The sequence below is a fragment of the Pseudorca crassidens genome, chromosome 3 (assembly GCF_039906515.1).
Source record: "Pseudorca crassidens isolate mPseCra1 chromosome 3, mPseCra1.hap1, whole genome shotgun sequence".
Taxonomy (NCBI): domain Eukaryota; kingdom Metazoa; phylum Chordata; class Mammalia; order Artiodactyla; family Delphinidae; genus Pseudorca; species Pseudorca crassidens.
This window is the reverse complement of record NC_090298.1, coordinates 141,118,459-141,129,966: the sequence shown is the minus strand read 5'-3', so window position 1 is coordinate 141,129,966 and position 11,508 is coordinate 141,118,459.

Below are 11,508 nucleotides of genomic sequence, written 5' to 3'. Positions count from 1 at the left end.
TAAAACCGAGACTTGGCGATGGGGAGATTACAATCTAAGAGGCCTACAGATGGGAAATGGCCAGACAGCACAGCGTAAAAGGCGCTCTGACATTTAAACACAGGGTATTGGGGGGCCCGGAGAACCGCCATTGGATTTGGGATTTTCTCTTTCTAATTTGAAACCTGAAAGCCAACTATAACCTGGAAAAGAGAAAGGAAAGATGTGCTGCAAACTGGGGGTTCCCTTGGGGGTGGGGAGCAGAAGCCTAGACCGAAGGGCAATTTCAGTTTTGCACAGTAATACTTTGATGTAGTTTTCACTGTTATGATGAGAATATAATTATTTTTCAGTGTAGGAAAGAAAGAAAGAAGCTTCAGGCCCTGCACAACCTGGTCCAAGCACAGCACTCCACCATCATCCATCTCATTCCTCTCCCTCATTCCCCCAGCCGCAGGCTCAGGTGCTGAAAAGACCTTGGAAGTTTCCTAGTTTAACAAACCAGCCATAAGTGTGGACTCCAGGTTTCGTAGAGACAGAAGGACTAGTGAACATGCTCTGTGCCCGCTGTGCTCTCCCCTGGATGTTCTTACTTGGTTCCCGGAGACTTCGGTGCCACTACAGGCACTCTTCCCAGCTATTTCTTCCTTCCTTCCTGCTCCTTCCTAATTTAACCATCAGCAGAATTTAGCTCCATGCTTAATTTATAGAAATTACTGGTCCAGATCATTCTGCAACCATGCTTGCTCTTGTACATGACTCTTATTCTTAATCATGAATATTAAAAATGATCGTTAAAAAGTTATCTTTTGAACCATGCAGCACTTCTTTGTGCTGGAGATTCCCACTTTCTTGACACCTCCCTAAATATCTTTGGATAACTCTAAACACAGTTCTTGTCTTCTAATTCTCCATTTAATTGTGAAGCTCAGTAATGGTCAAAAGACATGAATAAATAAAGTTGAGTAAAGATATGGGACAGTCGCACAGAATCTAAATTTCAGCTTATGAAGTCTGAAGTGGAGAAATTTTAAAAACATTTTTAATGGAAAATTTCAAGCATGCAGAAGAGTAGAAAGATTGGTATAATACAACTCCACATAATAACCCCTGAACCTCAGTGTTACCAACATAGAGTCAGTCTTGTTTCATCTGCAACCTTTATTCTTCCCCATATATTATATAATTTCATCTGTAAATCATCCACTATGTTAACTTCTATTTTTTTAATTTAGAGATTTTTTTTAATTGTGGTAAAAAATACATCAAAAGTATGGCCTTTACCATTTTTAAGTGCACAATTCAGTAGAGTTAAGCACAATTCAGTAGAGTTAAGTACAATTACATTGTTGTTCAACACATATCCAGAACTTTTTCATATTACAAAACAAATTCTAGGACTTTCCTCGTGGCGCAGTGGTTAAGAATCTGCCTGCCAATGCAGGGGACACAGGTTTGAGCCCTGGTCCGGAAAGATCCCACATGCCGCAGAGCAACTAAGCCCGTGCGCCACAACTACTGAGCCTGAGTTCTAGAGCCCGCGAGCCACAACTACTGAGCCCATGTGCCACAACTACTGAAGCCTGCACGCCTAGAGCCCGTGCTCTGTAACAAGAGAAGCCACGACAATGAGAAGCCTGCGCACCACAATGAAGAGTAGCCCCCGCTCACCGCAACTAGAAGAAGCCCGCGCACAGCAACGAAGACCCAACACAGCGAAAAATAAATAAATAAATTTATAAAACAAACAAACAAAAAAATTCTATACCTGTTAAACAATTCCTCACTTTCCCTTCCTCAATGCCCATGGCAACCATCAGTCTACTTCCTGCTAATATAAATTTGACGGCTTTAGATACCTCACAAAGGTGAAATCATACAGTATTGTATCCTTATTTCACTTAGCATGTTCTCAAGGTTCACCATGTTCTGACAGATGTAGCATGTGACAGAATTTCCTCCCTTTTTAAGGCTGAATAATATTCCATTGTATGATGTATATACCGCATTTTCTTCATCCATCCGTCCATGGACACTTGGGGTGGTTCCACCTTAGTTACTATGAATAATGTTGCTGTTAACACAGCTGTGCAAATATCTCTTTGAGATCCTGCTTTCTGTACTTTTAGATATATACCCAGGAATGGCATTGCTGGATCATATGGTAATTGTATTTTCAATATTTTGAAGAATCACCACACTGGTTTTCAGAGCCACTACACCATTTTACATTCCCACTAATAAGCTCCTTTTTTTTTTTTTTTGATTTTACTTTCAAGGTTCCCCCCCACCCTTTTCAACTTTTAATTTCAGACTTACAGAAAACTGTAAATAATTCCCACAGGCCTCTCACCAGATTCCTTAAATGATAACACTTTATCACATTGTCTTTATTCTTTTTTCTTCTGTCTCTCTCCTATACTGTTGGAGAGTAAGTTATAGACACCATGACCCTACATCCCAAAATATTTCACTTTGTGTTTTCCTAACAATAAGGACATTCATTTATATAACTATTATACAATTATCAAAATCAAGGTATTAATATTGATATAATACCATTATCAAATTGACATAACCTACTCAGATTTCACCAAATGTCCCAACAATAGAAGAAAAGAAAATCCCAAATAATGTATTTATGTACTGCATTCAGTTACCTTCTCTGTTTGATCTCCTTCAATCTAGAACCGTTCCTCTCTTTATTTCTTTCATGACATTGATGTCTTGAAGATTACTGGTCAGTTATTTCATCCTTCAATTTGAGGTGCCTTTGTTTCCTCCTGATCAGATTCAGGTTAAACATTTTTGGCAGGAATAATACAAATGTGATGCTGAGTTCCTTTCAGTGCATCATGTCAGGAAGCACATAATGTCAATTTCTCCAGTTACTGGTGATGTTTATTTATGTATTTTTTATTTTTTAGCTGCTGGCATGCGGGATCTCAGTTCCCCAACCAGGGGTCAAACCCATATCCCCTGCATTGGAAGCTCGGAGTCTTAACAACTGGACCGCCAGGGATGTCCACTGGTGATGTTAACATTGATCACTTGGTTAAGGTGGTGTCTGTTAGGTTTCTCCACTGTAAAATTACTACTTTTCCCTTTATAATTAATAAATGTCTTGTGGAGGGTACGTTAATACTTGTAAATTTTATATCGCTCTGTAAAATTACACCGATTCATTCATTATAGCATCTACTGATTTTTACATGATTCAGGTATTATAATGATAGTTGCCAAATGGTAATTTTCTAGTTCCATCATTCCTTATACATTTATTAGTTGGCTTTCTACTATAGGGAAAGTGTTTGTTTGTTTGCTGTGTCTGCAAGATTCATAGACTCATTTGATCCAAGTGTGTTGTAGTATTTTGCTATCATTATTTATTTTAGTGCTCAAGTTGTCCAAGATTGGGTCACTGGGAGCCCCTTCAAGCTGGCTCCTGTGTTTCTGATATGTCTACATCATTCTTTGAGAGCATTCTCACTTTCTGGCACAGCAAAATGTTCCAGGCTTAAGAATAAACCATTTCTCTATCATCAAAAAGTCTACAAAGAATAAAATGCTAGGGAGGGTGTGGAGAAAAGGGAACCCTCCTACACTGTGGTGGGAATGTAAATTGGTGCCACCACTATGGAAAACAGTATGGAGGTTCCTTAAAAAGGCTAAAATAAGAGTTACCATATGATCCAGCAATCCTACTCCTGGGCATATATCTGGAAAAGACAAAAACTCTTAATTCAAAAAGATACATGCACCCCAATGTTCATAGCAGCACCATTTACAATAGCCAAGACATGGAAACAACCCAAGTGCCCATCAACAGATGATTGGTTTAAGAAGATGTGCTATGTATATATATATATATATATATATATATATATATATGGCACAGCAACAGCAACATGGGTGGTCCTAGAGAATAGGCCTAGAGAAAGTCAGACAGAGAAAGACAATTATTATGTAATATCACATATATGTGGAACCTAACAAACAATACAAATGAATCTACATACAAAACAGAAATAGACACACAGACATAGAAAACAAACTTATGGTTATCAAAGGGGAAAAGAGGGGAGGGGAGAGATAAATGGGGGAGGAATAAATTAGGAGTACGGAATTAACAGATACAAACAATTATACTATACATAAAATAGATAAGCAACAAGGATTTACTGTATAACACAGGGAACAATATTCAGTATCTTCTAATCACCTCTAATGGAAAATAATCTGAAAAAATATATATATAACTGAATCACTTTGCTGTACCCCTGAAACTAACACAATATTATAAATCAACTATACTTCAATTTAAAAAGAGAAAGAAATGGTGATGATTAATGTCATACATGTGCAGGCTAAAGCTATGGTGGTAATTATTTTGCAATATATGAATGTATCAAGTCAACTGGTTGTACACCTTAAACTTACTCAATATTGTATGTCATTCATATCTCAATAAAGCTGACAGGGGAAAGAATAAACAATTTCTATGAGAACTTCTGGTACCTTTGAGAGGAAGATGAAGAAACCAAGATCACGTGCCAGGTGTGATCCTTGTTATGGCTGAAGCTTCTCCTCTTCCTCCTCCTTAGTCCTTATCTTCATCTTCTTCTTTACATAACCACAAAATTATTATAACATCAAAAAAAGTTTCTCCTCCAAATTCCGCAGCGTCATCCATTATCTAGTCCGTATTCAGATTTCCCCACTTGCGCCATAAATATCTTTCTATTGTAGGTTTACTCACTTAGGATCCAGACAAGGTCAAAACATTGCATTTGGTTGATATCACTCCTAAGTTCCTTACAAAAAGTTTTTATTATGGACAATTTCAATCATATACAAATATAGAGATAACAAAATTAATATATAATATAATAATAAAATTATAATTACAATAATATACTAAACCGCAGTGTGCCCATCAGCCAGCTTCAATAATTATCAATATTTGGCCAAACTTGTTTCACCTACATCCCCACCACTGCCCCGTGCTTTAATTCTTTTAAAGCAAGTCCCACATGCTATATCAATTCATCTATAAATATGTCTCTAAAATAGAAGGATTTCTTACACCCTCTTAATATAATCACAATATTAATTATCATAGATAAAAATAAAGAATATTAATATCAGCAAATATTCAGTAAGTATTCAAATTTTCATAATTGTCTTATTTTTTTGCATTGGTTTGTTAGAATCAGGATCTAAACAATGTCTCCATATTACATTTACTTATGTCTCTTAAGTCTTTTTGAAAAATCAGCTTTATAAGGTAAAATTTATAATCAATAAAGTGTGTCCATTTTAAGTGTATAATTCCATGAGTTCTGATGTGTATACCTGTATAGCTATCAACACACTCAAGATATGAAACATGTATTACCCTAAAAAGCGGTACGCGGGCCTCTCACTGTTGTGGCCTCTCCGGTTGCGGAGCACAGGTTCTGGACGCGCAGGCTCAGAGGCCACGGCTCACGGGCCTAGCCACTTCACGGTCTGTGGGATCTCCCTGGACCAGGGCACAAACCCGTGTCCCCTGCATTGGCAGGCAGACTGTCAACCACTGCGCCACCAGGGAAGCCCGTGCTACTTCTCAGTCAACTCCCCCTACTGCCTGCAACCTCCAACCACAAGCAGCGACTGCCTTCTGTTACTACAGATTACTTTTTGTTATTCACCCATGTTGTTTCATATATCAGTGTTTTACTGCACTGTAGAACTTTGTAATAGTAGGGACTTCACTGGTTGTCCAGTGGTAAAGAATCCACCTTCCAATTCAGGGGACGCGGGTTCCACCCCTGTCGGGCAACTAAGATCCCACATGCCGCAGGGCAACTAAGATCCCACATGCCGCAGGGCAACTAAGCCCACGTGCCACAACTACTGAGCTCGCGCTCCTCAGCTAGAGAGCCCACATGCTGCAAACTACAGAGCCCACACGCGACAACTAGGGAGAGAGAAAAAGAAAAAAAAAACAGTGACCACCCAGACGGGTGGGATAGGGAGGAGATATGGGGATATATGTATATGTATAGCTGATTCACTTTGTTGTAAAGCAGGAACTAACCATTGTAAAGCAATTATACTCCAATAAAGATGTTAAAAAAAACCCCAAACTGCAGGCCACAACTAGAGAGAAGCCCGCGCCCCCCAAAGAAGAGCCTGTGCACCGAAACGAAAGATCCCGTATGCCTCAACAAAGATCCAGGGTGCGGCAACTAAGACCTGACACAGCCAAAAAAAAAAAAACTCTGTAATACGAATAAAACATAAATTGTTTTATCTTTTCACCTACCGATGGGCAATAGAATTGTTTCTAAGTTTTTGCTATGATGCAAAAGCTACAGCCTTTGGACATATTTCCATTTCTCTTGAGTAAACATCTAGGAAGGAGTTACTGGTTTGTATGGAGAGTGTACGTTTACTTTATAAGGAACAGCTAAACTGTTTTCCAAAGTGGTTGTACATTTTACATTCCTACCAGTAAATTGTGAGAGTTCGTGTTGCTCCACATCCCCACCGACACTTTGTCTTTTTAACTTTAGCCTTTCTATGTGTGCAGTGGTATCTCATTATGGCTTTCATTCGTGTTTCCCTGACAACTAATAATGTTGATCATTATTAATGCACTTATTAGCCATTTGTGTATCTTCTCTTCCGAAGTGTCTGTTCAAATCTTTTGTCCATTTTATTATTGGATTGTTTTCTTATTGTTGAGTTCGTTATGAATGCTTTACGTTTACCCTAAATTCAAGTTCTTCAATAGATATATGTTTTGTGAATATTTTCCCATTGCCTTTCCACTTTTGTAACTGTGTCTTTTAGAGACCGGAAGTTTTTAACTTTTATGAAGTCCAATTTATCAATTTTTTTCTTTTATGGTTCATGCTTTTTGTGACTTTTTTTTTTTTTTTTGCGGTACGCGGGCCTCTCACTGCCGCGGCCTCCCCCGTTGCAGAGCACAGGCTCTGGACGCGCAGGCTCAGCGGCCATGGCTCACGGGCCTAGCCGCCCCGCGGCATGTGGGATCTTCCCGGACCGGGGCACGAACCCGCGTCCCCTGCATCGGCAGGCGGACTCTCGACCACTGCGCCACCAGGGAAGCCCATTGTGACCTATTTTTAAAAATCTTTGCCCTACATCAAGGTGGCAATTTTTCTTCTGCTTTCTTCTAGAAGTTTTATCTTTTATGCTTAGGTCTATGATCCATTCCAAGATAATTTTTACGTAAGGTGTGAGATAAGGATTGAGGCTAATTTTTTTCCATATGATGTCCAGCTGTTCCAGCTTCATTTGTTGAAAAGACTATATAATTTCCCTCACTTAAGTACTTTGCCTCTTTGTTGAACATAAACGTACCATATATATGTGGGTCTACTTCTTGATTCTCTGTTTCGTTCCATTAATCTCTGTGTCTATCTTTATGCTAATACTACACATCTTGATTACTATAGCTATAAGTAAGTTTTGTAGTCAGATAGTGTATTTCTTCCACCTATGTTTTTCTTTTTCAAAATTGTTTGCTTCTTCTTGATCCTTTGCATCTCCGTATAAATTTTAGAATAAGCTTTTAAATTTCCGCCCAAAAAAGCTGTTGTGATTTTTGACTGGAAAGGAACAAAATCTACAGATCAACTTTTGGAAAATGGACACTTTGACAATATTGAGTCTTCAGATAAATGAATATAGTATATCACTCCACTAATCTCTTCTTCAATTTCTTTCAGCTGTGTTTTGTAGCTTTCAAAGTATATTTCTTGGCCATCTAAGTGTTTCATGGTTTTTGATGATATTGTAAAGGACATATTTCAAATTTTCATTTTCTGATTATTTATTGCTAGTATATAGAAATTAAATATACTCAATTTTATTGAGATATAATTGACATATAACGCTTTAGAGTTTAAGGTGTAGAACATAGCGATTTGCTCTATGTATTCATTGCAAAATGATTACCACAATAAGTTTAGTTAATATCCATTACCTCACATAGTTACAATTTTTTTCCTAGTGTTGTTAGATTTTTTAAATATATTGACCCTGTATCCTATGGTTTTTCTAAGCTCATGCATTCTAATAGCTTTATTTATATATTTTTGGCTGCGTCAGTCTTAGTTGCAGCACGCAAAATCTTTGTTGAGGCATGCGGGATCTTTTGTTGCGGTGTGCAGGCTCTTTGTTGCAGCATGCGGACTTCTCTCTAGTTGTGGCATGCAGGCTCCAGAGCACGTAGGCTCTGTAGAGCATATGGGATCTTAGTCCCCCAACCAGAAATCGAACTCACATCCCCCGAATTGGAAGGCGAGTTCTTTACCACTGGACCACCAGGGAAGTCCCCTCTAATAGCTTTAAAAAACAGATTTCTTAAGATTTTCTATGTACATGATTTTCTAAGTTTTGCTAGAAAACAATTTACCCCAAAACGTAGCTAGATAGGGCAACAAACATTTTATTATCTCTCAGATTTTCTTTGGTTCGGGAATTTGGAAAGTGCTCAGGTGCAGAGTTTTGACTCAGAGTTTCAGATGGTAGCTAGAACTGAAAGAGCAAGGGGGCTAAAACCAGGGAGGCTAAGGTGGACATCTCTCTCTAGTCAGACAGTCTCAGAGCCTTTCTGTATGCTCTTACTGTGTGGGCTATTTGAGCTGTCTTTATTGCATAACATCCTCAGGGCAATCAGACTGTTTATATGGTGGCTGAAGGCTTCAAGAACAAGTACTATTGTGAGCAAGGCAGAAGCTATATCACCTATGTGTCCTATAGCCTTCAAAGTTTCAAAGCATCACTTTCACAATACTATATTGGTCATGAAAGTCACAAAAGGCCATCCAATTTCAAGAGAAGGAGACACAGAGGCCATCTCTCAATTGGGAAAGTGTCCAAGTCACATTATAAGAAGAGCATATGGGATGGGAGATATTTGTGAAAGCATCTTCCGAAAATACAATCTGCCATAATTATCATATCATCTGCAAATATAATTTTATTTTCTGTTTCTAATGTTGCATGCCTTTTTTTCTTGCATTATTGTGCTGGCTAGGACCTCCAGTACCATGCTGAATAGCAGTGGTAAGAGTGGATATCCTTGTCCTTGACTCAATTTTAGGGGAAAATCTTGAGTCGTCCATCATCAATATGATGCTAGCTGTTTTTCATACATGCCCTTCCTCAAGATGAGGAAGTTCCTTTCCACCTAGTATGTTGAGAGATTTTATCATGAATGGGTATTGAATTTTGTCAAGTGCCTTTTCTGCAACTACTGAGAAGTTAACTAAAGAATAGTTTATTTTTTAACGTTAAGCCAACATTTCCTGGAATAAATTTCACTTGGTCATGATGCAGTATCATTTCTGTATATTGTTGGATTCAATTTGCTAACATTTTGTTATTTTGTTTTTATCACTCCATTTCTTACACTTTGAGTTTGAATTTGGGCTTCTTCTTCCACCTACTTAGAGAAGCTTAGTGTGCTCATTTTAAACCTTTCTTATTTTTTTATTTTTTTGCCACACTGAGCAGCTTGCGGGATCTTAGTTCCCGGACCAGGGACTGAAGGGACTGAACCCATGCCCCCTGCAGTGGAAGCATGAAGTCCTAACCACTGCACTGGACTGCCAGGGAATTCCCCAAACCTTTCTTACTTTCTAATACAAATACTTAATGCTATAACTTTCCTTCTAAGCACTGCTTTAGCCTCATCTTACAAATTTTGATATATTGTTTTTAATTTTAATTTACTTCAAATATTTTCTAATTTCCCTCATGATTTTTTTGACTTCTCAGTCATTTAGAAGTGTGTTATTTAATTTGCAAATATTTAGAGGGTTCTACAGGGAATATATTCTATATGATTTCAATAGTCTGAAATCTTATGAGTCTTGTTTTATGACACATACAGTCTATCATGTGCTCTTGAAGAAATATGTATTCTACAGTTTCAGGGTGGAGTATCTTACGTCAGTTAAGTCAAGTTGGTGGGTAGCGTTGTTTGTCTCTTATATCCTTACTGATTTACTTTATACTTATTCGATCAAATACTGAGAGAGGAGTGTTCAAATCTCCAACTATAGTTGTGGATTTGTCTTTTCCTCCTTTTAGTTCTATCAGTTTTTGCTTCTCACCATTTTGAGGCTTTATTATTATTAGGTGCACACATACTTTGGATTGTAAGGTCTCCTGATGAATTTCAGCCTTTTACATGATGATATGATCCTTTTTAACCTTGATAATCTCCTTGTTGTGAAATCTGTTTTGTCTGATCTTAATATAGGCATTTCAGCTTTCTTATGATTAGGGTTTGCATGGTATATCTTTTCTCATTCTTTCCTATTAACCTACCTGTGTCTTTGCATTTAAAGTGATTTCCTTATTGAAAGCATATAGTTGTCTAGCTTTTAAATCCAGTTTGATATTCTCTGCTTTTTAATTGCAGTGTTCAGACATTTACATTTAATATAATTATTAATCTGACTGGGTTTAGATCTTGCTATTTGTTTTCTCTCCTCCCTCATCCTCTTTGTTCTTTGTTTCCTTTTTATTGCCTGAATATTTTTTAGGATTCAATTTTACCTCCATTATTGGCTTACTAATTATGCCTCTTTGTGTATGTTTTTTGTTGTTGTTTGCTCGTTTGTTTGTAGTTGCTCTAGGTTTTATGATACTCATCCTTAACTTATCAGAGTGTATCTTCAAATAATGTAATATCATTTCATGTATAAAAACTTTACAACATTATACCTCCATTTCTTCCCTCTCATTTTTTGTGCAATTTTTATTCTACACTTATTTCTATGTATGGTTTAAACCACACAATACATTAATGATTTTTTGCTTTAAACTGCCGATTGTCTTTTTTCCTGTCAATTTGTCTAACTTTTTTATTGTGTGAAGTACATATACCATAAAATTTACTGTCTTAACCATTTTTAAGTATGTGGTCCAGAGCATTAAGTACATTCATATCGTTGTGCAAACCATCACCACCATCCATCTCCAGAATTGTTTTCATCTTGTAAAACTGAAACTCTTTACCCATACAAGGGGGAGAATAACTCCCTGTTCTCCCCTCCCTGCAGGTCTTGGCAACCACTCTACCATCTGTCTCTGATTTTGACTACTCTAAGTATTTCTTATAAGTGGAATCATGAATTATTTATCTTTGTATAACTAGTTTATTTCCCTTAACATAATGTCCTCAAGTTTCATTCATGTTGTAGCATATGTCACAATTTCCTTCCTTTTTAAAGCTGAATAATGTTCCATTGTATGTGTATGCCACAATTTGTTTATCCATTCATCTGTTGATGAACATTTGGGTTGTTATCACATTTTAGCTATTGGGAATAGTGCTACTGTTAACATGGATGTGAAAATATCTCTTCAAGACCCTGCTTCAATTCCTTTGAATATATCCCCAGAAGTGGAATTGCTATATCATATTGTAATTCTATTTTTAATTTTTTTGAGGAACTGCCATACTGTTTTCCACAGTGGCTGTACCATTTTACATTCTCA